The 23,139-nt window shown below is 37.7% G+C and overlaps 1 protein-coding gene across 6 annotated transcripts in view; it reads right to left on the bottom strand.

The window, feature by feature from the left end:
* Positions 1-23,139, bottom strand: part of nav1a (neuron navigator 1a) — a 208,809-nt gene that overhangs the window by 182,001 nt on the left and 3,669 nt on the right. The gene's annotated exons all lie outside the window — the stretch shown is intronic.

The following is a 23,139-nucleotide window of genomic DNA, read 5'->3' as shown; positions in this document are numbered from 1 at the left end:
TCAGTCAGCCGATTCTCCTCTGACCTCTAGCATCAACAAGGCATTTTCGCCCACAGGACTGCCGCATAGTGGATATTTTTCCCTTTTCACACCATTCTTTGTAAACCCTAGAAATGGTTGTGCATGAAAATCCCAGGAACTGAGCAGATGCATGCAGATGCACCCCTAAATGCATTGAAGCAACTGCCATGTGATTGGTTGATTAGATAATTGCATTTATGAGAAATTGAACAGGTGTTTCTAATAATCCTTTACGTGAGTGTATATTTGTACGTTTTCATATTTTTAGAAGAAAAATTTCCTGGAAGGCATTTTGTGAAACTTTTGTGAAAATCACAAAAAATGCTGGCGGCCAACTTTTCAAAAAAGCCTGGTAGGGAATGAGTTAATAAAGCGATTTATTAATACTTTATTTATTTCTGACTTCTGAGAGACGTTAAATGTGGCTGCCACACATTTGGCTATAAAAATGCGCATTAAAGCATTTCATGATGATCTTTGAGACAAATAGACTGGTGGTCTAATAATGGTTTGTTAACCACTGTATAACAACATTTAAGCACTGGGTATAGTCTGTTTTTACCAGACGCGAGCGTACGCGCACAGTCGAACGCACAGCCTTGCAAAGTATATTTCATTTGACTCGTACACGTTCAACGCATGCGCATTGTGACAAATTGCAATAATTCCCGTGGCCTACATACCACATACATCCTGTACACGCATGTGCAACCAACATGTATAATATATGCGAAACTTACGAAATCGGGTGGTGCGCCTACAGTACGCGAGCACTCTTCTGATGAAGAAAAATGCTTCATGCGCACTGTGCGTGGACTGTAGCGTACGGATAAAAAATGGACCATACTTCGGCCTTTAATCTACAGTTAAGTGAATGTAATTTCAATTACGATTGTTGTAATATAATGTATTCACACTTTAGAAACTAAAGGGTGGAGAGTAACGAACAACAGTAGCCTAAATTTGTAGGCTAATATACAATATATAAGCAGGACCCATCAAACCTTTCGAAAGATTGTAGCTCATCAATGTGTTTAGCTTCATTTACGATTTATTTTAATAAATGCTTTTCTTTTATCATCTATATTTAATAGCCTGACATTTGTTTATGCATGTAAATGGATGAAGCTCACAGCTCAATTGACAGTCAAACACAAGCTGCATTTAAAGGATTTATTATTCAATAAACTCGTCTGCGAGTACACCGAGCAACATATCGCCTCATTAGCTTTCACACTTGCCCTAACAAATAAAACACAATCACGCCCCAGCGTGCTTAACATATAACTAATAACCCCCTTCATCTCAACATATCTGAAATATCCACTTCAATCTCAGTAATTCCACATCAGAAGCAAGTAAACCGTGCTAAAATTAAAGCTGCCTTTCTTTAAGTGGGGAATAATTATCATATGGGCTCATTTGAGAGGGATTGGATGTGAAATCCAGGCGACGCTAACTAGCACTTAGTGACAGAGGGGACGTTTTAATAAGGACTGCGTGACGGCTTTGTAGAGACGCAGCTGTGCTTGTAAATGGCCATCTTCTCTATTTCTATGCACTAAATAGGATGCAGGAAACACCAATTAAACCTGCGGGTGATGAGGATTTACAGAGCTTTGGGCCGATATGCAAGCAAAGGGACGGGGATAAATTATCAACAAGCAAATTTTGGAGGGTTAAGGATTACACTAAATCTTTTTCACAATCTCTGGAACTTATAAACACATTCACACAAATATCTGTACATTTTTAAAAGTAGGCTAGTTTAAAATGTAAAAATTGGTCAAAATATGTACCCAAGCTGTCACTGGGGCAGTACCCTCAAAAAAAAGTAAGTCTTAATATGTACCATTTAAGTTACTAATATAACTCCACATGTACCTCTTTGTACCATTTTTTCTGACAGTGTACAGAAAAATGAACTGTAAAACGACAAAGCTGAACTGGGAACATACTGTATATAGGAAACACACTCGCCCTTGTCTTTTAACATGCATGGCCCTAAAGATTCCTCATTGGATGAATCAGCCACTGTTGAGTCACAGACATGAGCAATACAGCAATGCAAGTCATATAACAATCAGATCCATTTCACTGACACAATCCCTGGAGACTAACCCTTAGACACTGCTCTCACTCCTAGACTTGGGATTACTTTACAAACGCAGGACCGATTTATCCCTGAAAGTACTGGGGTGACTCAGCAGCTCAGTAACTGATCCTAATAAAAACAGATCAAATTGACCAAACGGATTATTTGACCATGATCAAAGTCTTTTAAGAATATGAAATGCATCTCGAGAGAACAGAATGTGTGTACCGGGGCAATGGCATAAGAACGTGCATCTACAGAACGTGTTCTAAATTAATAAACACATTACTGTATACAAACACACACGGCTTGTATGAGATGTAGAAAGAAAAAAACAACATCTGTCCTGCTAGCAGCTGTCAGGTTTTAATTTACGGGTCCATTCCAGGCAGTCTGAGAGAGAAAACATGCTTTATGTAGGGGTGGGGGGTATTGGATCATATAAAATCTATTAAAAATAAATAAACTCTCTGTTGCCCCCTAGACATCAATGGAAAAACTGAACACCAACTGATATAACCACATGACTTCTTATTGTTTTATTTGTCAATAAAATATAAAATAATTGCTGATTAAATAAAAAAATATAATTATTTACAATTAATTTAACCTATAAACCAATATTTGGTAAAAAAAATGTTTACAATTTTAAGCCATTATGCTATGGTATAAGCATAATTCATTAAATACACTGTAAAAAAAACTGCCAGATTCAAAAAAAATTTGTGTTATGCTTTTAACACATTATGTGTCATTTTGTGTTAATTTAATGTTAAAATAAAACACATAAAAATACTTTTAAGTGTTAAAAGTAAAAAAAAAAGTTTAAAGTGTCGTCCCTAAACTAACACTGGTGTGTTATGTTTAACACATTCCTTCTAAGAGTGTACAGGAAAATGCTGTTTTTTAACAAAAGAGTGAAATACTGTAGAAATTTACATCCTTGCATCCTAAACTCAATGCAAATGGTTTCCTACATGAAATGAGTTAGGTTTCAGGTTATTAATACGGTAACATACCTTTAAATATAGGGGAGCTGTTAATTAACGGTAGTAGAACTGTAAATTAAAAGGTCGATTTTGCTGGCAACTTGAAGGGTGTTTACACTTGGCATTAACATGCGGTTTTTGTCGATCGGATCACAAGTGGGCGACGCTAAAGACAGGTGTAAACAGTGTTCAAAACGTTTTGAGCTCGTCCACTTTCGACCACATTCAGAGGTTATTGAAAAACCTTTCAATCGGATTGCTTTTGTAGTGTAAATGCGCATGTGGTTGAACGCTATTATTTTTAGCGTTTCATTGATAAAACTAAAGCGCCTGATCTCCGCAGTTTCATTTTGCAAGCGTGTGAAAGATGCGCGATCTTATTTCATCAATTGCGCTGAAAATTCAGAGAAAGCTTTAACATATACATGTAGAAAACACTGTGCAGCATGTTTACTTACAAAACAAGCAGCGGACTCCAACATAATATTAGTTTGCCTCCATATAAACTCGTCATTACTCCCGCTCGCGTTTAAATGACAGCAGGGAGATGCGCCCACAGTCTCGACATACCAACCTCTCACAGTATTCAGGACAGAAGCGGTCAAAAGTGGACAAAAGAGACGGATTTAAATACCAGGTGTAAACGTGATGTGTATCTTTCATCCGCTTGTAATCCGATCAATGAAAACACATCTTAATACCAAGTGTAAACAGCCCCTCAGCAGCCAGTAGTTTACCATTATGTTACAGCTACGCCTGTCGCAATAATGACTATATCCACTTATCGCACGATAAGTGAACATGACCTTTGTTTTATGTAAACAAACATTTTTATGTTTGTTAACATAAAAATTAATGTCACTAGCATTTTAGGCAATCGCGATTGCCTCTGTCATTTCTGTTTACTGTGTGAGTAGAGTAGCACGCACAGCTCAGGGTCCAACTGTGCGCGCGCGTGCACAGACACACACAGAGAAATAGAACGGACACTGACAGGTGAAGAGAAAGCATTACTTCGGCTAAAATTTCGTATTTTTCTGGTGAATACATACAGTTTGAAAGAATACATCCGACTGGAATTGGTTTCAAAGCTACAACCTCACATGAATGAGACATGAGGAGAGGAAATTAACGTAAATGAGCCGGCATGTCTACTCTGTTCAAAACAGAGGCAATGTAACAGCAATACAAATAAAAAGTCATCTGAAACATAACCATAACATCTAGTGCAATGCTTTCCAAACTGTGGGCTGCGCCCCCCCCCCCCCCCAGTGGGCCGTCCCAGTACTGCAGGGGGGCTGGGTTAAATCAAAATATTAAAATAATTAAAAAATTCTAATTGTTATGAAATGTAATTTTTCCCTCCCTATTACATAAACATAAAGCATATAAAAAAAATTTTTCATTATAGTAAGGTGAGATACATTGCTTGTAAATGTTTTTTTACATAGTTACTGTATGTAATTTATTGCAATAGATTTGTGAACTATGTAGCTTCTGTTACACACTTTGCATTATAATTGTAAATAGTATGCAGAAGGTGTGTAGTGTTATGGATTTAAATATATTTGTAAAGAATGTTTACGTCATCTTTCACCAGAATCTAAAAATATTTCTCATACTTTTTAAAACATTTCTCGTACATGAGATTCTTAAAAACTGGTTAATAAATGTTGATAATTTATGTTATATATGTATTATGTAATATACAAATGGGGGGGTCGTGGTGTGGCCTTACTACTCTAAAGTTTGGAAAGCGCTGATGTAGTGTTTAGATCTGAGGTGTAGCTTTTATAAACGTGATAAATGTGATCAGAGTAGCTAAAGCAATTAACCCTTTGAAGCTGGGATTTACACTGAACAATGCATATTTTATAATATTTATTTATGTTTTAAATATTTAGAATATAATTTTTTTCTTACATTACAATTTCATATTAATTTCATATTTTTAATCTTCATGTTCTTACAAATCTAAGTTGTGTTCTTAGCAAGGATGCACTTGCATTATTAAGTTATTTTATTGTCATATATAATCAGTGACATGAAATGGTCTTAAAAAGACAATACTATTGACTATCGCCATTATTTCTGGGGCAATTAAATAAATATTCCATTTTCTTAAAAGAAAAATCCAGATAATTTACTCACCACCATGTCATCCAAAATGTTGATGTCTTTCTTTGTTCAGTCGAGAAGAAATTATGTTTTTTGAGGAAAACATTGCAGGATTTTTCTCATTTTAATGGACTTTAAAAGAGCCCAACATTTAATACTTAACTTAACACTTAACAGTTTTTTTTCAACAGAGTTTCAAAGGACTATAAACGATCCCAAACGAGGCATTAGGGTCTTATCTAGCGAAACGATTGTCATTTTTGACAAGAAAAATAAAAAATATGCTCTTTTAAACCACAACTTTTCGTCTATGTCCGGTCCAGCGCGACCTAACGTAAATGCGTAGTGACGTAGGGAGGTCACGGGTTACATATATAAAACGCACATTTGCGGACCATTTTAAACAATAAACTGACACAAAGACATTAATTAGTATCAGTTGACATACAACAACGTCGGAACGGTCCTCTTTCTCAACACTTGTAAACACTGGGGCAGAGTTTCGCGTTCGTCTTCTGTGACCTCTTGACGTCATGACGTATTGCGTCGGGTCACGCTAGCGCATCACGACCAGATCTAAACGAGAAGTTGTGCTTTAAAAGAGCATATTTTTTATTTTTCTTGTCAAATTATTTTTCTGTTCATTAAGGCACACAATAGGTCCAATATATATAAAAAATGAACCACCCCAGCAACAGAAAATGTACAGTTTTGTACCTTCTTTCTGACAATGTATAGCAAGCTTGAATTGTTAAGATGGAAAATAGGACAATACGTACAGATTTTTTGTATGCTTCTGTTTGCATGATCAAATGTGATAGTTTCAGTGTGTTATCATTTATATGTAATAATCTGTATGTGCAAAACATAAACTAATGTGCAATGCTGTAACAGATTTCATCTTTAACACTTTAACAACAACAACAGCTTACATCACAGCATTAGCACCACATTACATATTCTCTGAGACCTTCTCTGAGGTCATTCACTACACAGATATGAAATGATGTTCAGCTTAACACATGGCAGAAGCTCTTACAAGTCTGCTACCTCCTAGCATGGGAGACACCATGTGGACATCAGTGTTGAATCCATAATGAATTTCATACAATGAACACATCACAGCGCACAGCAGTATATGACTGATGACTTTAGCAGGCAGTCTTATATAATGGAAATTTAAATGATATCTGAGTGATTGTCAAGTATAATTACTGTCAATACTAGCGCCAGTATTAGAGCAGCTACAGGAGAAATGCCAATAAACACAGAGGAACGTGGTTTAAAGTTCAAGTCCAAAGAAACATTGTGGAAACAGCCACACATTTATGTGAAAAATGTGTTCTCGCGTTACAGTCGTGGGGGTTAAACTGCACCGCAAAACATACACTGTAAAAAACACTTGGTAAGAAACTAGCAGCTGTGGCATTTGTCGAAATACACTTTTGGGTAAATTTGCAGTAGAATCACACAGACCAAAACAAAAACAGACATTACACTGTAAAAAGTGAAAAGTTGAATCAACAAATAATTACTTCCTAAAAAAAAATGTTTTTAAGTGTTACCAATGTAAGTAATTTAAAGCAGTGTTTCCCCTACCATTATATAAGGGGGTTGATTTTGTATAGCGCCAGAGAACAATGTTATTTTATTAAACAAACTAAATATTACTTGAGGGCTATGTTATTTATCTTATTTCTACAATGGCATGTCTTTTTTGTCTTTGTTTGCGCGTTTACAATTATCCAATTGTGTGCACACATTTATATTTTACTGTTCGGCTTAATTCACTGCGCGCTCTCTCTCATGTTGCGTGCAGCGCGCGCCTCTCTCTCACATAACTGAAAAGGTGACGTGTTTTCAAAGTCCATTGCTCCGTATACTTTCTTTGTTGCGTAAACATTAACAGTCACGGATGTTACTGACGGAGAAGATGGCTGATCGAATTTATCATGACTTGACGAAAGGTTAGCATTAGTGTTTCCCACACACACGCGCGCATTCTCTCCCTCTCATGCTGTATATGCCCGCGCCGCGCACGTGTTTTGTAGTAACTCTGTGTAACAGTAACAGTGTATGCTGTCATATTTCTGAATTTGCATCGAATTGTCTGGGCGATATACAAAAACTCACATTTGAAATAAAAAAGCTCATAACACAACAAGACATGATGAGAAAAGCAACAGTAGTAAGGCTTCAACGTAAATGTATGGTGATTTTGTCAGACAATTATAAATCGCGTTTATATATCAGGATTTGCAGCAGAGTTAAAGGAATAGTCTACTCATTTTCAATATTAAAATATGTTATTACCTTAACTAAGAATTGTTGATACATCCCTCTATCATCTGTGTGCGTGCACGTAAGCGCTGGAGCGCGCTGCGATGCTTCGATAGCATTTAACTTAGCCCCATTCATTCAATGGTACCATTTAGAGATAAAGTTAGAAGTGACCAAACACATGTCAATGTCAATGTCAATGTCACTTTATTTGTATAGCACTACTACATACAACACTAGTTGACCAGTGTGCTTCACATCAATAAAAACTCTAAAAAATTATACATAATAGATTAAAAAAAAGAATCACAACTGTAAAACACCATACAAACACAAGATAAATATACAACATATTTCATCCTGAACCATATGCTAATCCAAAAAGGTGAGTTTTCAACCTAACCTTAAAAACCGATATGGAAGGAGAAAAGCGGATACTAACAGGCAACGCATTCCACAGTCTGGGGGCAGCTATCGAGAAAGCACGATCTCCCTTATTTTTCAGTTTTGTTTTCGGAATACGTAGCAGTCTCTGATTTGCTGACCGAAGAGACATGACTGGATAGTGTTCAGTCAACAAATCGGAGAGATAAGGAGGGGCCATACCATTAAGAGATTTAAATACTAAGAGAAGAATTTTAAAATCAACCCGGTACCGTACAGGTAACCAGTGCAGAGAGCGTAGTACAGGAGTAATATGGTCTCGTTTTTTTGTTCCTGTCAGAAGTCTTGCCGCCGCATTTTGTACAGTCTGTAATCGGGAGAATGCTGTTTGACTTATCCCAAAATACAGTGAGTTACAATAATCAAGTCTTGATGTTAAAAATGCGTGAATTAATCTTTCAAAATTATTAAAAGATAAAACAGGTTTAACTTTAGCTAAAAGACGTAACTGGAAGAAACATGATTTAACCACTGTGTTTATTTGCTTATTAAATTTTAAGCCATCATCAAAAACAAAGCCCAGGTTCTTGACCCAAGGCTTTGCAGGTATAGTTAAATTACCTAATGTTATTTGATTAGGGGAGTTTATAGCACCAAAAACTATTGTTTCAGTTTTATTTTCATTAAAATTCAGGAAGTTTAATGATAACCAGTCTTTCACTTCAGATAAGCAAACCCTAAGTGTTTCCAAGCCATCAGTATTAGGTTTAAGGGGTAAATGGACTTGGGTGTCATCTGCATAGCAGTGAAATGACAACCCATGTTTCCTAAAAATGGATCCTAATGGGAGCATATATAATGTAAAGAGGATAGGAGCTAAAATAGATCCCTGAGGAACACCACATGTTAGAGCGGCCGCCTCTGACGAATATTCCCCAATGTTAACAGTAAACTTCCTATTTGACAAATAAGATTTAAACCATTCTAGTGCAGCACCTTTAATACCCGCACAATGCTCTAAGCGGGCAAGAAGGATAGAATGGTCTATTGTATCGAACGCCGCACTCAAATCAAGCAGTACAAGTATGGTACTAACCCCAGAGTCAACAGATATTAAAACATCATTTAGGACCTTCAGGAGTGCAGTCTCTGTCGAATGATACTTTTTAAAACCTGATTGAAAAACCTCAAAAACCTTATTTTTATCCAAAAAACTCTGCAGTTGTTGCAACACTGTTTTCTCTAAAATCTTTGAAATAAAAGGTAAATTTGAAACAGGTCTAAAGTTTGCCAAAACATTTAAGTCTAAATTTGGTTTCTTTAGAAGTGGCCGCACTATTGCATGTTTCAGCTCTTCTGGTACTGTACAGGTTTCCAGACATCGATTTATTATATTTAAAAGATAAGGTCCCACTGCATCAAATACTTGTTTTAAAAGAAATGAGGGAATGGCATCCATAATGGAACCTGACGACTTTAGCTGACCTACTATTTCTTGTAGATGAGAGAGCGAAATAGGTTCAAACTTCTTGAATTCTGTCACACAAGCTATAGAGATAGAAGGGTCAATAGAAAGACAGAAAATACCCGATCTAATGTCACTAATCTTATTGACAAAAAATGTGAGAAAGTCGTTACACAGAGCTTTTGATACTGCAGGATGCTCATAACTGGGTGGATTTATAATAGAGTTAAAAGCCGTAAAAAGAGTTCTTGGTCTATGGTAGTTATTTGAAATAAGTTTTGTAAAATAGCTGGATCTTGCTGCTCTCAATGCCTTTTGATATTTTAACAGTGACTCCCTTAATATTTCTAAAGACACATGAAGTTTATCTTTCTTCCATCTACGCTCTGCTCTTCTGCAGAGCTGCCTCAAGGAGCGAACATTGTCATCAATCCACGGCTCGGCCCTTACATTTGATTTTAAAACCTTTACTGGAGCAACTGTGTTTAAAACATTCACACACGTAGAATTGAACTCTGACAAAAGCTCCCCTGCACTTAATTCATACTGATTTATATCCACAACTTGCATAATATCACAGAAGGCTGATGAGAAGACTGTACTTGTAGTAGAGTTTATCAATCGTGATTTACGAACCTGTCTTTTAAAAATGACAGAGTTTGGCGGCGAAGGAATAGAAAACATAACACATTTATGATCAGAAAACCCGTTATCCACTACCTCCAGGTCATAAAGAGAAATCCCATGTGATAGCACAAGATCGAGAGTGTGTCCACCTTGATGGGTAGGTACATTTATATGTTGATCAAGATCGAAAGCATTTATCAACATCAGAAACTCTTTTGCTAAAGAGTCTACAGTGCAACACACATGTATATTAAAGTCTCCAAGAATTAACAGTTTATCGTATTTTGGTAGCAGTTCACCCAACAAATCTGAAAACTCATTTAGGAAGTCTGCATTATATTTAGGAGGGCGATATAACACGGCAATCAACAGAGGGTTTTTCAGTTCAAGTGTGAATAACTGTAGCTCAAAACTTCTGTAGTTATATTCCGCTATTTGATGATAAGCGAATTTGTCTTTAAAAATAGAAAGTAATCCGCCACCCCTGCCGGTTAAGCGAGGTGAGTTTAAACATAAACAATTTGTAGGTAAAAGTTCAGCAAGAGGGCTTGAGTCATTGGCAGTAAGCCAAGTTTCCGTGATAAATAAACAATCCAACTCACGCGCAATAAAAAAGTCATTTAGTATAAAAGTCTTATTTACTACCGATCTTGAATTTAACAGACCCAACCTTAATCGAACGGAGTTATCCATCTGATCCTCCGACTGCTGCGCCCGAGGAAAAGTACGAAGATGGCTGAGGCACACTCCTCGATGGTAAATACGTGGAGACCCATGAACTCCAGAGGTTATCGTCGCTGGAACCTGGGAATCACTCCACTCGTATAATAAATCCAGAGAACGCCAGCGAACAGAATAGTTTCTGGCCAAAAACCTCTCCCGACGATCTGAAGGCCACGCACCAGACCGCACAGCCAGGTAGGACTTTAGCCTTACAGCATAGCCACCCCGTTTTCCGCGTTTCCTCTTCTGTCTCTTCACCGGTAACGAACACGGCCACCGCCGTAAGAAACCAGGTATCGATGATAGGAGCGGGGGAGGGGGGTAATATGAGCCATTTGAGCCATTTCCCAGCAGATTGTTTGACCTGATCTGCAAACTTAGGATAGTTGACCTGTCGTATATTAATACTGCCGACCGTGTTTCTTCCAAAATAGAACAACAAATAACAAACAATACAAGTACTAGCCTCCAAGACCGACGGCATGCCATGAACATCGGCGCCATCTTCTGACGTCATACTCGTTTTTCCTATTTAAGACGAGTAGTTATACGAGCAAGTTTGGTGGTACAAAATAAAACGTAGCGCTTTTCTAAGTGGATTTAAAAGAGGAACTATATTTTATGGCGTAATGGCACTTTTGGGAGTACTTTGACTCACCTGAAAAGTTCGCTCCCCGACTCCCTGTCATAATGGGAGAGGGAGGGTGTTACTGCGCCGAGTCGAAGTGCTCACAAAGGTGCTGTTGCGCCATAGAGTGTGGTTCCTCTTTTGAATCCGCTTGGGAGGGCGCTACGTTTTGTTTTGTGCCACCAGGCTTGCTCGTATAACTACTCGTCTTAAATAGGAAAAACGTTGATGTGTTTGGTCACTTCTAACTTTATCTCTAAATGGTACCATTGAATGAATGGGGCTAAGCTAAATGCTATCGAAGCGTCGCACGCACACAGATGATAGAGGGATGTATCAACAATTCTTAGTTAAGGTAATAACATATTTTAATATTGAAAATGAGTAGACTATTCCTTTAAAGGGACAGCTGGTTGGATAAAACACAAGGTGTGACTGGGTCGTGTTTACTCAATACTTTATAGTCTACTCGTTTTATGTCTGACAACAGAACAGATAATATGTAAAAAAAAAAAAAAGGATTATTCTCTCCAACAAATGCATCATTTAAAATTTGTTTATCATATAAATGTATTAACTAACAACAATGTTAGTTATTATTCCAATTACAGTATGAAGGGTTGCTGTACTGTACACAATGTGCCCCCTTAAAATTTTTTGGTGCATGACGCCTTTGCTAAAGGCACATTTTAAAAAGAAAATAACTGGCCACGCCATTGTTTTTCAAAGTTACAGATACGTGAACTTAGCATGCTTCCTAAATATCTATGAATATATTGTCTGCTATGGCCTTATAACTCACCTGTGCCCTGATCCAAGCACAGCACGCACACACATATATTACCATTATCTAATAGATACATAGAGAGGACACCATAAAAGAAAAACAGCAACTGTATTGACCATTTTCTCAAGCTAAAACACAGTGAAACCCCAAAACCATCATGTTTGTCCAGGTCTAAGAGCTCAAAGCAACAAATAAACACAGTTTACTTACAAAACAAAGACTGGCATTTCAATGCAGATCTGTTTATCCTGTTCTGTGATTTGATTCTCTTCTCAAGAGGGTTTTGGGAGGCAGATACTTTCTTAAAATAAAGGACATGGTCATATGAACACATGCACGCACACACTGGGATATCTGTTGCCGAGCCACCAAAGCTCTTACACAAAGACAAGGGCTATTGAGTGTCTTCTCCACAGATTACCCACATTCCCCTATGACAGTGCTTATGGGTGGGGTGCAGTGTGTGTGTGTGTGTTTATTGGGAGAAAAAGCCAAACTTGTGGCCCTTGGGCACACTTTATGCCAGCACTATCAGGGGAAACCCCAACAAACGACACCACAATGGTAAGTCTGTGCCCATGTCACTCCAGGCTTTTGTAAGGAACCCCCACTTTATTTTAATGTTGGGACGAACACTGAAATCTGATACAAATAAGCATACAACATAAGAGACATACAGATTAAGGGCTCAGTCACACCAAAAGCGTTTATGGCAGTTGCAGGCGCCTTTTTTGAATGATATTCTATGGCCAGGGCGCGTTTGTGCGCTGTTTATGCGCGCCAAGCACCTTGCGGTTTTCTGCCGCCTGCCGCGCACGCGTTTTTGAAGGAGCGCTGAGAGCGGAGGAGCGCCTGACGTCATTCACGTCTTCCATTGTCCAATCGAATGAGGGGAGAGGCGGGCCTTACGTTGTGGCGAGGGAAGTTTACAGTTGCTTTGAAGAACCGGACTCCACTCGCTCACTCTCTTCTGCGTGTTTGTGCTCCTCTTATCCTCAAACAAGGTCAGAGCAAGCGCCCTCTTTTTAAAGTTTCTGCTAATATGACAGTTAACAGCAAAAGAGCGCTCACGCTTCAATATTTGATTGACAAGACAGCTGACTCGGTGGTTGCTTAGCAATATGAAAAGCCGCGCTGCACTGTTCTTTTTTTAAAAAGGCAGTGCGTCGCGCCTTGCGTTTGCAAGCGTTTAAAGCGCTTTTGGTGTGACTGAGCCCTAAGACGGCAATACAAGTTGATATGAGATTATTATGTGGTTCTTTGCTGTGTGCTTTCAATTGTTTTGGTTGCATTATGCAAATTAAATAGAAATAAGAACTTGGGGAAGAAATATAACTTTTTCTTTAAAAAAATGCTGGAATAAATTCATGTCTGGAAATATAATGTACAATAAAAGTATATGTAGGGGCAGGGTTTATCATATAGTCCCAGGTTAAAATGCATGTTTGATCTGCCTTAAAGGCGGGTTGCATGATCTCTAAAAGCCAATGTTGACATTTAAAAACCACCTAAACAAACACACCCCTACCCCAATCGAATCTGGACCTACTTTTGATAGACCCGCCCCACACATACACAACCCAAGCAACGATGTTGGTTGGTAGACACGCCCCTTACTGCTGATTGGCTACAAGTGTGCTTTGGTAGTCGGCCCAACTCCCTTTTTCAAAGTGTTTTTTTTTAAATCACGCACACTGTCTTTAATTAAAAAACATTGCCATTGTTTTGTCTCAGGATGCACACACCAGTATTGTTTTTTGTAAGGTCTGTTTTTAAAAACTACTGTCCTAATATATAAGGCCTAATCCTGCATTGATCTAACCCTGTCCATAATGTCTAAACATTTTTAAATTAACATTTTACTGCACTATAACACACATAATCTGACATGAAACTTGCAAATGAATGAATCTCTAGCAGATTTTATTTATTTTAAAAGCTGGTCACCCTCTTTTTGCTAAGTGTTACTCGCCATTAAAACAGCTGCATTAATGGCATCGGCAAAACTTTTGAAACTGTTGCAAAAATCTTTATTTCATGTCAAAACAACAGGGTGACAACTTGAATTTCTCGAAATAAATTTATCTACAGCCACAAGATGGAGCCAGTGAACTCTCATAAAATGGACAAAATAAGCAAGTCCAATTCTCATTGATAACTTATTCAAATTAAATCAATATTGCTGATGAAACCAAAAAACTGCCTGTTTATAGTTTTATTCGATCCCTAGGTAATGCTGATAAGATAATGTAAAATTTATTTTGCAGTAATAATCTTCCTACACTCTTAAAACGGATGTGTTAAAATAGTTTAACACAAAACACTGTGTTAAAATTAACACATCCTGCGTATGTTAATTTTAACACAGTGTTTTGTGTTAAACTATTTAACACATTATTTGTTCATTTTAACACATTATGTGTCATTTCGTGTTGATATTGAGTTCATATAAATAAAAGGGACAACACAAGATGTGTTAAAACAACACAAGGTGTGTTGTTCTAAAAATAACACAGAGATGTTTTAAATTAAGGACAACACACTAGATGTGTTGTCCTTAACTAGACACAAGATGTGTTATTTTAAAACATTCGTTTTAAGAGTGTACAGATAAAAACATACAGGGGCGGTTTCCTGATTAGACTAGTCCTAGACTAAAATAAATGTAATAGCTGTCCAAACTAAAAACAACTTGCACAGACATAACTTAAAATACATCAGTTCCCTTTGTTTTGAATCAAAATGCACACAAGGCATGTTTGTTAAAATCTAATTCCTAATTATGAACTAAACATACTAATTTTTATTAATAGGGAAAAGCAGGGCACAAAGTAGCTTTAAGGCTTTATGACTTTGGCTCTATCATTTAAAAAATATTTAAGTTAGATAAATATTTTTTTTACACAATCAACACACACATCTCTGCTACAAATGAACACTTATAGTTTGTTTGTGGGACTATCATACAATTGCACCAAAAGTGACAGAGTGCAAACTTTACCCCATAGGTGAGGTTCATTGAAACAAACAGAGGGTTTGTTAACACCTGCTAGAAAATTTATTTTAAACACAGATGACTCAATTAAATTCTGTCTATATACTAAAGGTGGATACTGTTTATATATCTGCCTATAATAGATTTCCATTCATCCATCCATGATCCTTCATTTAACCATCTTTGTATTATGGATCAATAAATATAAATAGATTTTTTGAAAGGGTTGCACAATTAAGACAAAAAAAAACATAATTGTGAGTTATTTCCCCTGATATTGTATTAACAGTTATCATTTTGATGAATAGTATTTACATTGTTTTTATTTTATTATCATTGTAAACCTGAGGCTTAAATGTAACACTGTGTGACAACTAAGCCCGCTGTGTAAAAATGTTTTCAATCCCAGCTATCGTACTAGGAGTTGCTGACATGTTATCGAAAACAAAACACCATTTTGAAACAAGACAGTGATTAAAATAATATAAGGTTGGATTTGATGACTTACCCAACTCAGAAAAAAAACATAAGATGAAGAAATTTACTTCCATGCCAACACTCTTTGTTCAATATCTTAACCAAAACACATCCAAACTTCAATTCACAGGAGATTATCTTCTGACAGGAAGAGAAAAAGACCAAAAGCACAGATGGCTAGGCCCTGTAGAAATATGTAAAGTAGCCGTGCAATTAACCCTGGGTTAGTTTATGCCCCGGTCACCTCTATACGTTTATTTGTATTGTTTGTAAGTTCTGGTTGAAGTTACGGTATAAACATTTCCATTTTAAGCCTGTCTAATTCTCCATTTCCTCCCACACAAACATGAACACATAAATCCCAGAACCCATAAATCCCAAAACCCAGAAGCGAGCACTTTTGGTTCTATCGCTCCGAAGTCAATCTTTTGGTTATGTTTGGTTAAACTACTTAAAGGCGGAGTGCACAATATCTGAAAAACGCTTTGGAAAAAGGAGTCGGGGCGGGTACCAAAACACACTTGTAGCCAATCAGCAGTAAGGGGGCATGTCTACTAACCGACATAGACAGAGCGCAGCCCGTCATAACCTGAGAACCACGCCCACTGGGGGGGGGCAATCCATCCGTCTACATTAACTTTGTATTGCGAGAGGCTGCTTCCTTGTAATTTCTGGCTTATAACAAAAACAGAATAATGCCTAAAAGCTGTGATGTGACAATATGTACAGCTAACAAGCCAAAAAACCCAGAAATAAGTTTTTATAACCTGTGGACCCCAAAAAAACAAGCGTTTAAAGACACAAAAGTGGAAACAGGCAACTTTTCATATTACTCCTATTAACAGAACTGCACCCACTAGGGGGGGAAACGTAGTCGGCGATCCACTTTTTTCTCCTGAACTCTTTCCCCGCCAGCGTTTTAAAAAAAAGTTGCCAGCCAACGCCAGCATTTTTAATGATTTTCACAAAAGTTTAATGCCTTCCAGAAAATGTTCTTATTTAAATATATAAACAAACAATATATCAGATGAAAGAACAGACCCTCTGCTTTCAAACAACAAAAAACAAAAGTTTCATCCTACCTTTAGTTCTCTTGTAATCACCTCTCAAACATGGGTAGGTTTCTTCAAAAACAGCTAAAAGCTGAGATAATTCCATTTTTGCGAAGGACTTTTCATAGAGATCAGATGAAGAGCGATCTTTAAAACATACACAGAGTTCTTTCTCTTTCACGTGAGGCGCTACTTCCGGGTTGTATAAGTTGCGGAAGTGCGCCACCTGGTGGATAATAGCGGTATTGCGGAAAGACGGAAAATCTCGTCATTGGCGAGGAAGCGTTTTCTCTTAATTGACGAGATATCTTGTCAATGGCGGCGAAAGAGTTAAAGACATTTCTCCTTAAAGGTTTTACGGCTCGACAGCTTATAACAACTTATTTCTGGGTTTTTTGGCTTGTTAGCTGTACATATTGTCACACAGCAGCTTTTAGGCATTATTCTGTTTTTGTTATAAGCCAAAAATGACAAGGAGGTGGCCTCTCGCAATACAAAGTCAATGGAGACAGTTGGATTGTTTTCCCCCTGTGGGCGTGGTTTTCAAATTTGCATAACTGCGCTCTGTCTCTATCGTTGCCTGGGTTGCTTTTGTGTGGGGCGGGTCTATCAAAAGAAAGTCAAGATTCTATTGGGTTAGGGGCGTGTTTGTTTAGGTGATTTTAAATGTCAACATTGGCTTTCAGAGATTATGGACCCTGCCTTTAAATATGATATTGGGTTAACAAAAGCCCAAGATATTTTCATGTCTTATTCTACGACAAAACACACCCGTAATACTAGGGATGTCCCGATCCAATCACGTGATCGGAAATTGGGCCCTCAAGAACACGCAGAAGCTCAAGAACACGCATTCGCGCAGGATTATGACATTACACACTGTAGAGATGAGAGATAGAGAGATAAAACTTATTAGAAGTCTAGAAACAAAGTATTAAAGTATGTATAGCCATGTCACTTATCTCATTACAATATGTTAACTAGATAACTGGATACAACTTGTTTAATAAAATAATGTATTTTGATTATACAAATCAATTACGACCTAACTATTGTGATTGTTTTACTAACTGCTGACCAGTTTAGGGAATCTCTATGGCTAATTTATAAGACATATTTCTGAATCAGTATGTTGTTTTTCTTGTTAATTGAGTCTTTTTGGGTAGTCTTATCTTATGCTTAGAATTAGTCAAGAAGGTTGATTCTTATAACTTTCTTCAAAGTTTGATCAATAGTGCATAATGACATGTGCAACAAATGCATATGGTGTCAGACTCATAGATTAGCATAATTTAAAAATCAGGTTTTAAAGTTTGTGTCAACCTGTGGCACAGCTTTAAAACTGAAACTTATAAAATCCTATCAGAGGTCCAAAATGTCATTAAAACACACCAGTGGCTTTGCTGTAATCAGGATTAAACATGTTACCTCTCGAATCCCCCCTCCCAACAGTGCACCCCCACAAAACAAATCCCAATTTAACCCCTGTACATATACTATATATATTCTCATTATTTTAAACACATCTATAGTTATGCGCTGGCACAGAGTTCGACCCTTTTGACTCCACACAGAAACAGCAAAGTGTGCAGCATGAAATCACTTTGTTGCAGAGATGCTACAGAAGTGCTCTGTTTGTTTACAGAGTTGTTGAATGCTAAAATAAGGTGAATTAAATAAAAAATAGGAATATCCTGGATCTGTTTTTTCGCTCTTCATTTTTTTTTTAATTTATTATAGAAGTATCGGATCAGGACTCGGTATCGAATCAAAATCAAATGACTCGACGGCAAAAAAACCTGATCGGGACATCCCAAAGTAATACCCCCATGTGTGACTCTCTAAAGCTTTAAAGTGTCTTTAACAGGGCGGTTGCTAACAAGATGCTACATGGGACTATAGACTTTGTTGAGGACTTTAAATGTCATAAAGTGTGAAGATCTCAAAAACACGCAACATGGGCACAATTCCCAACAAATATTCCTCAACAGAGCATTTCCTTACCAGGGAACATATTTTAAAATGTGTTTAATAAAGTTTATAAGCTTGGTGGTGATACAATATAAACTTAAAAATTCATTATGTTCATGTCAGAAATTGCAGAAGAACCTATGCGCAGAGGATGTCAGTGAACAACAGAAAACACTTTATGTTGTGACAAAACAAAAGCCCATGTGGGGGCAACGACATTAAACAACACATCTGACACTAAAGACTGGACTGGATACTTGGACAAATTCAGCACAAAATGATCCTGCACTTTTGGCAGGATCCTGACAGTTCATCTCTTGTTGGCCAAACGTGTAAGTGTTAATCACAGAACTTATTTTTTGCGATATTTCAAAAGTTTATAGGAAAAACGAATGGCCTTTTTGCAGAGAGATCCAGTGTCCCGCTAACTTCCGAGTTGGCCTACAAAAATGCGCCATCCCTGCGCACTCCATTGCACAGTTTACATTTAACCAAAACCAGTAATTCCAGCCCTGTAATTACTCTAGTACAGTCTGAGACACTCTTGCCTGATGGGATATTTAATCACTCTGAAAAGTACTGTAGTACACTGCACACACGCTATTGACATTTCTAAACCCACCCGAGCATCAAAACCTGAAGGTCACCGCTTGTCCATTTGCTTCTGGCAGCTAAACTCTATTTGTCAGTGTAAATGAATCATAAACAATAGAGAGTGAATTGGAAACAAGGTCACTTAGCAAATGTCCATAGCATAAATCCTTGATTGAACATAAGATGCATTTAAATATGAAAATACTGAACAGTTCAATAAACACAGGAACATGTACAATATACACTCACCTAAAGGATTATTAGGAACACCATACTAATACTGTGTTTGACCCCCTTTCACCTTCAGAACCGCCTTAATTCTACGTGGCATTGATTCAACAAGGTGCTGAAAGCATTCTTTAGAAATGTTGTCCCAAAGACGCTCCATTGGGTTGAGATCTGGTGACTGTGGGGGCCATTTTAGTACAGTGAACTCATTGTCATGTTCAAGAAACCAAATTGAAATGATTCAAACTTTGTGACATGGTGCATTATCCTGCTGGAAGTAGCCATCAGAGGATGTGTACATGGTGGTCATAAAGGGATGGACATGGTCAAAAACAATGGTCAGGTAGGCCATTTAAACGATGCCCAATTGGCACTAAGGGGCCTAAAGTGTGCCAAGAAAACATCCCCCACACCATAATACCACCACCAGCCTGCACAGTGGTAACAAGACATGATGGATCCATGTTCTCATTCTGTTTACGCCAAATTTTGACTCTACCATCTGAATGTCTCAACAGAAATCGAGACTCATCAGACCAGGCAACATTTTTCCAGTCTTCAATTGTCCGATTTTGGTGAGCTCATGCAAATTGTAGCCTCTTTTTCCTATTTGTAGTGGAGATGAGTGGTACCCGGTGGAGTATTCTGCTGTTGTAGCCCATCCACCTCAAGGTTGTGCGTGTTGTGGCTTCACAAATGCTTTGCTGCATACCTCGGTTGTAAAAAGTGGTTATTTCAGTCAAAGTTGCTCTTTTTTCAGCTTGTATCTGTCGTACCATTCTCCTCTGACCTCTAGCATCAATAAGACATTTTCACCCACAGGACTGCTGCATACTGGATGTTTTTTTCCCTTTTCACACCATTCTTTGTAAACCCTAGAAATGGTTGTGCGTGAAAATCCCAGTTACTGAGCAGATTGTGAAATACCCAGACCGGCCCGTCTGGCACCAACAACCATGCCACCACACTCACAATTGCTTAAATCACCTTTCTTTCCCATTCTGACATTCAGTTTGGAGTTCAGGGCTACGTTCAGCCCCGACAAAACTTTGCACAACGTTTATTAAACAGAAACAGTGATGCATTGAACACCCTGTCGTTATGACACAAGAGTTGCAACTACGGTAGCTGAGAAGGCTATGCTTTGTGTTCTTTTTTAAATGTTTCTGGAGCCTGATGAAATCGTTATAAATATGTGTCTAATACTCTAAATACGCTCGATGCTAATGTCACTGCCCTTGCCATCCAGAATGAAAGACAACATTCCAACTTAAACCCATTGAGAGAGCTGTCTCTTTAGTACCGGGTGGTTTATTTACATGTTGCTGCTGATTGCACTGGAGTTCTGACACACCCACCCACCAAACAACAGAAAGCGCATCTCAAACCCTGTTGCATATCGGTGCACACCGTTTCCAGGAAACATGTCGTTCACCCCGGAAACCGTAGCAAAATGTTGCGCACTGTTTTGAACTTGAACGTGCCCCAGGAGATTGTCTTGACCAGGAGCACACCCCTAAATGCGCTGAAGCAACTCCCATGTGATTGTTTGATTAGATAATTGCATTAATGAGAAATTGAACAGGTGTTCCTAATAATTCTTTAGGTAAGTGTAATTCTCAATTGAGATTAGAGACATACAGTATGTCCCCTAATGTGTGTCCACTAAAGTTTCACAATGAACTGAACAATTTCTGCTATTACATCTCTTGCGAAAGCAGTCTTTGAGCAATTTAAACTACACTCTTAAAAATAAAGGTGCTTCACTATGCTACAGAACTGTGGTGCTCAACCTGGGGTCTGAGGGGGGCACAGGATCTGATATGCTTTGAGGTCAAACAACAATGTTTATAATATTTCATTAATAATTTTATATAAAATATATATTTAAAATTTGGCAACACTTCACAATATTTTTTAACATTAGTAAATGCATTATCTATCATGAACTAACAATACAATACTATACAGCATTTATTAATCTTACATTAATACATTATTAAAATGAAAAGTTGTAACTGTTAACAACTGTTAATGCACCATGAACTAACATAACTACAGTAACTGTATTGGCATTAACAACCTAATGCAGGGTTTACACTAGACGCGGCAAGCGCAGGTGATTTACACGTTAAGTCAATGCAAAGATGCAATTAGGCATGCTGCGGCGCGTTATGGCACGAATGGCGCGGTGGCGTTCCCCGCGAATTGAGTAGAAAAATCTGAACTTTGGCGGATTTCCGCACTGCGTTAACCAATCAGGACCTTGCTGTAGTAGTGACGTGATTACAGGAAGCGAGCGGAGTGGCGAAGTCTCAGCAGAGTCGCATGCGCGAATGAAGTGAGTGAACTCTAATGTTCAAGCGTCCAACTACACGCAAATACCGCATTTTTGCCGCCTCTGCTGAATGCACCATTAGACCTGAGTTTTGGTTTGTCTTTTTTTCAGATTTCTTCCAGCTATTTTGGGATTAGGAAGAACCAATAAATATAATAGCCAAATATTTTTCTTTGAACATAATTCTGTGTAACTAAACACAACACTTTTTTATAGCTTTTATAATGTAATAATATTAGCAGCAGACGGCCTAAATGTTTTTATTGCCAATATCGTGCAGCCCTTCTGCTGTAGACGGTGCGGTTTAAAACTCCTGAAACATTGCCCAGCACCTCTTTGTATATGTACTTTAGCAGGAGTTACACCAAAGATCTACAATGAAAGTCACGTCACAACTGAGAACGAACTGACAAACACACAATAACCCACAAAGACAATGGCAACTGGAAGTAACTTAAAGGTGCAGTGTGTAAATTTTAGCAGCATCCAGTGGTGAGGTTGTGAATTACAACCAATGGTTCAGTCCACTGCTCACCCCTTGCTTTTGAAACACATAGAGAAGCTACGGTAGCCACCACCGGAAAAACATGTAATTGACGGAGACAACTTAGTAAAAAAAGTTTGTCCATTAAGGGCTTCTGTAGAATCATGGCAGCACAAAATGGCGACTTCCACGTAAGGGGACCCTCTGTGTATGTAGATTAAACGTCTCATTCTAAGGTAATAAAAACATTACAGTTAATTTTTAAAAAGGTCTTTATACACCCCTGACAATATAGTTTTGTATATTATTTTGCATTTCTGTCAAAAGATCCTTCTCAAAATTACACATTGCACCTTTAAAGTGACAGGAGATTATTTTGGATTATAAAACGGAAAGCTCTGTGCTACAAACATGCCTAAAATATAAACCAGTGCTTTAATCTGCTCATCTGGTGAAAAACTGAATTTGAAATGCACTTTGTTTTTGCTTGTGAAATAATAATTCAAATAGTTGTGATGGGAAAGCTCAGATAGGTTTTTTTTGACAAAAAATAAGTTTGTCACTAAATAAAAGAATGTTGTTCTTTTGATTTGGCAGTAGAATGTTTTTCTAAAAATTGCTAGTACCGAACCATACCAAAACCGTAACCATAAAACCATGATACGAATTGAACCATGAGAAATGTGAACCGTCCCACCCTAATAAGAAGAACCATTTTTGACATCTGAAAACGTTTCTGTTTCACAAGGTTTTCGTAGTGAAAAATGTCCTTTACATAAACCTTTGAATAATCGTTTTTTTAAAGAACCAAAAATGGTTCTTCTATGACAAACTTTTAGCACCTTTACTTTTAAGAGTGTAACTCTAGCTAACTGCTGTATAA

This window comes from Misgurnus anguillicaudatus, chromosome 13 (assembly GCF_027580225.2).
Source record: "Misgurnus anguillicaudatus chromosome 13, ASM2758022v2, whole genome shotgun sequence".
Classification (NCBI taxonomy): domain Eukaryota; kingdom Metazoa; phylum Chordata; class Actinopteri; order Cypriniformes; family Cobitidae; genus Misgurnus; species Misgurnus anguillicaudatus.
The sequence above is the reverse complement of the archived record's forward strand: the minus strand, read 5'-3'. Positions and strand labels throughout refer to the sequence as shown.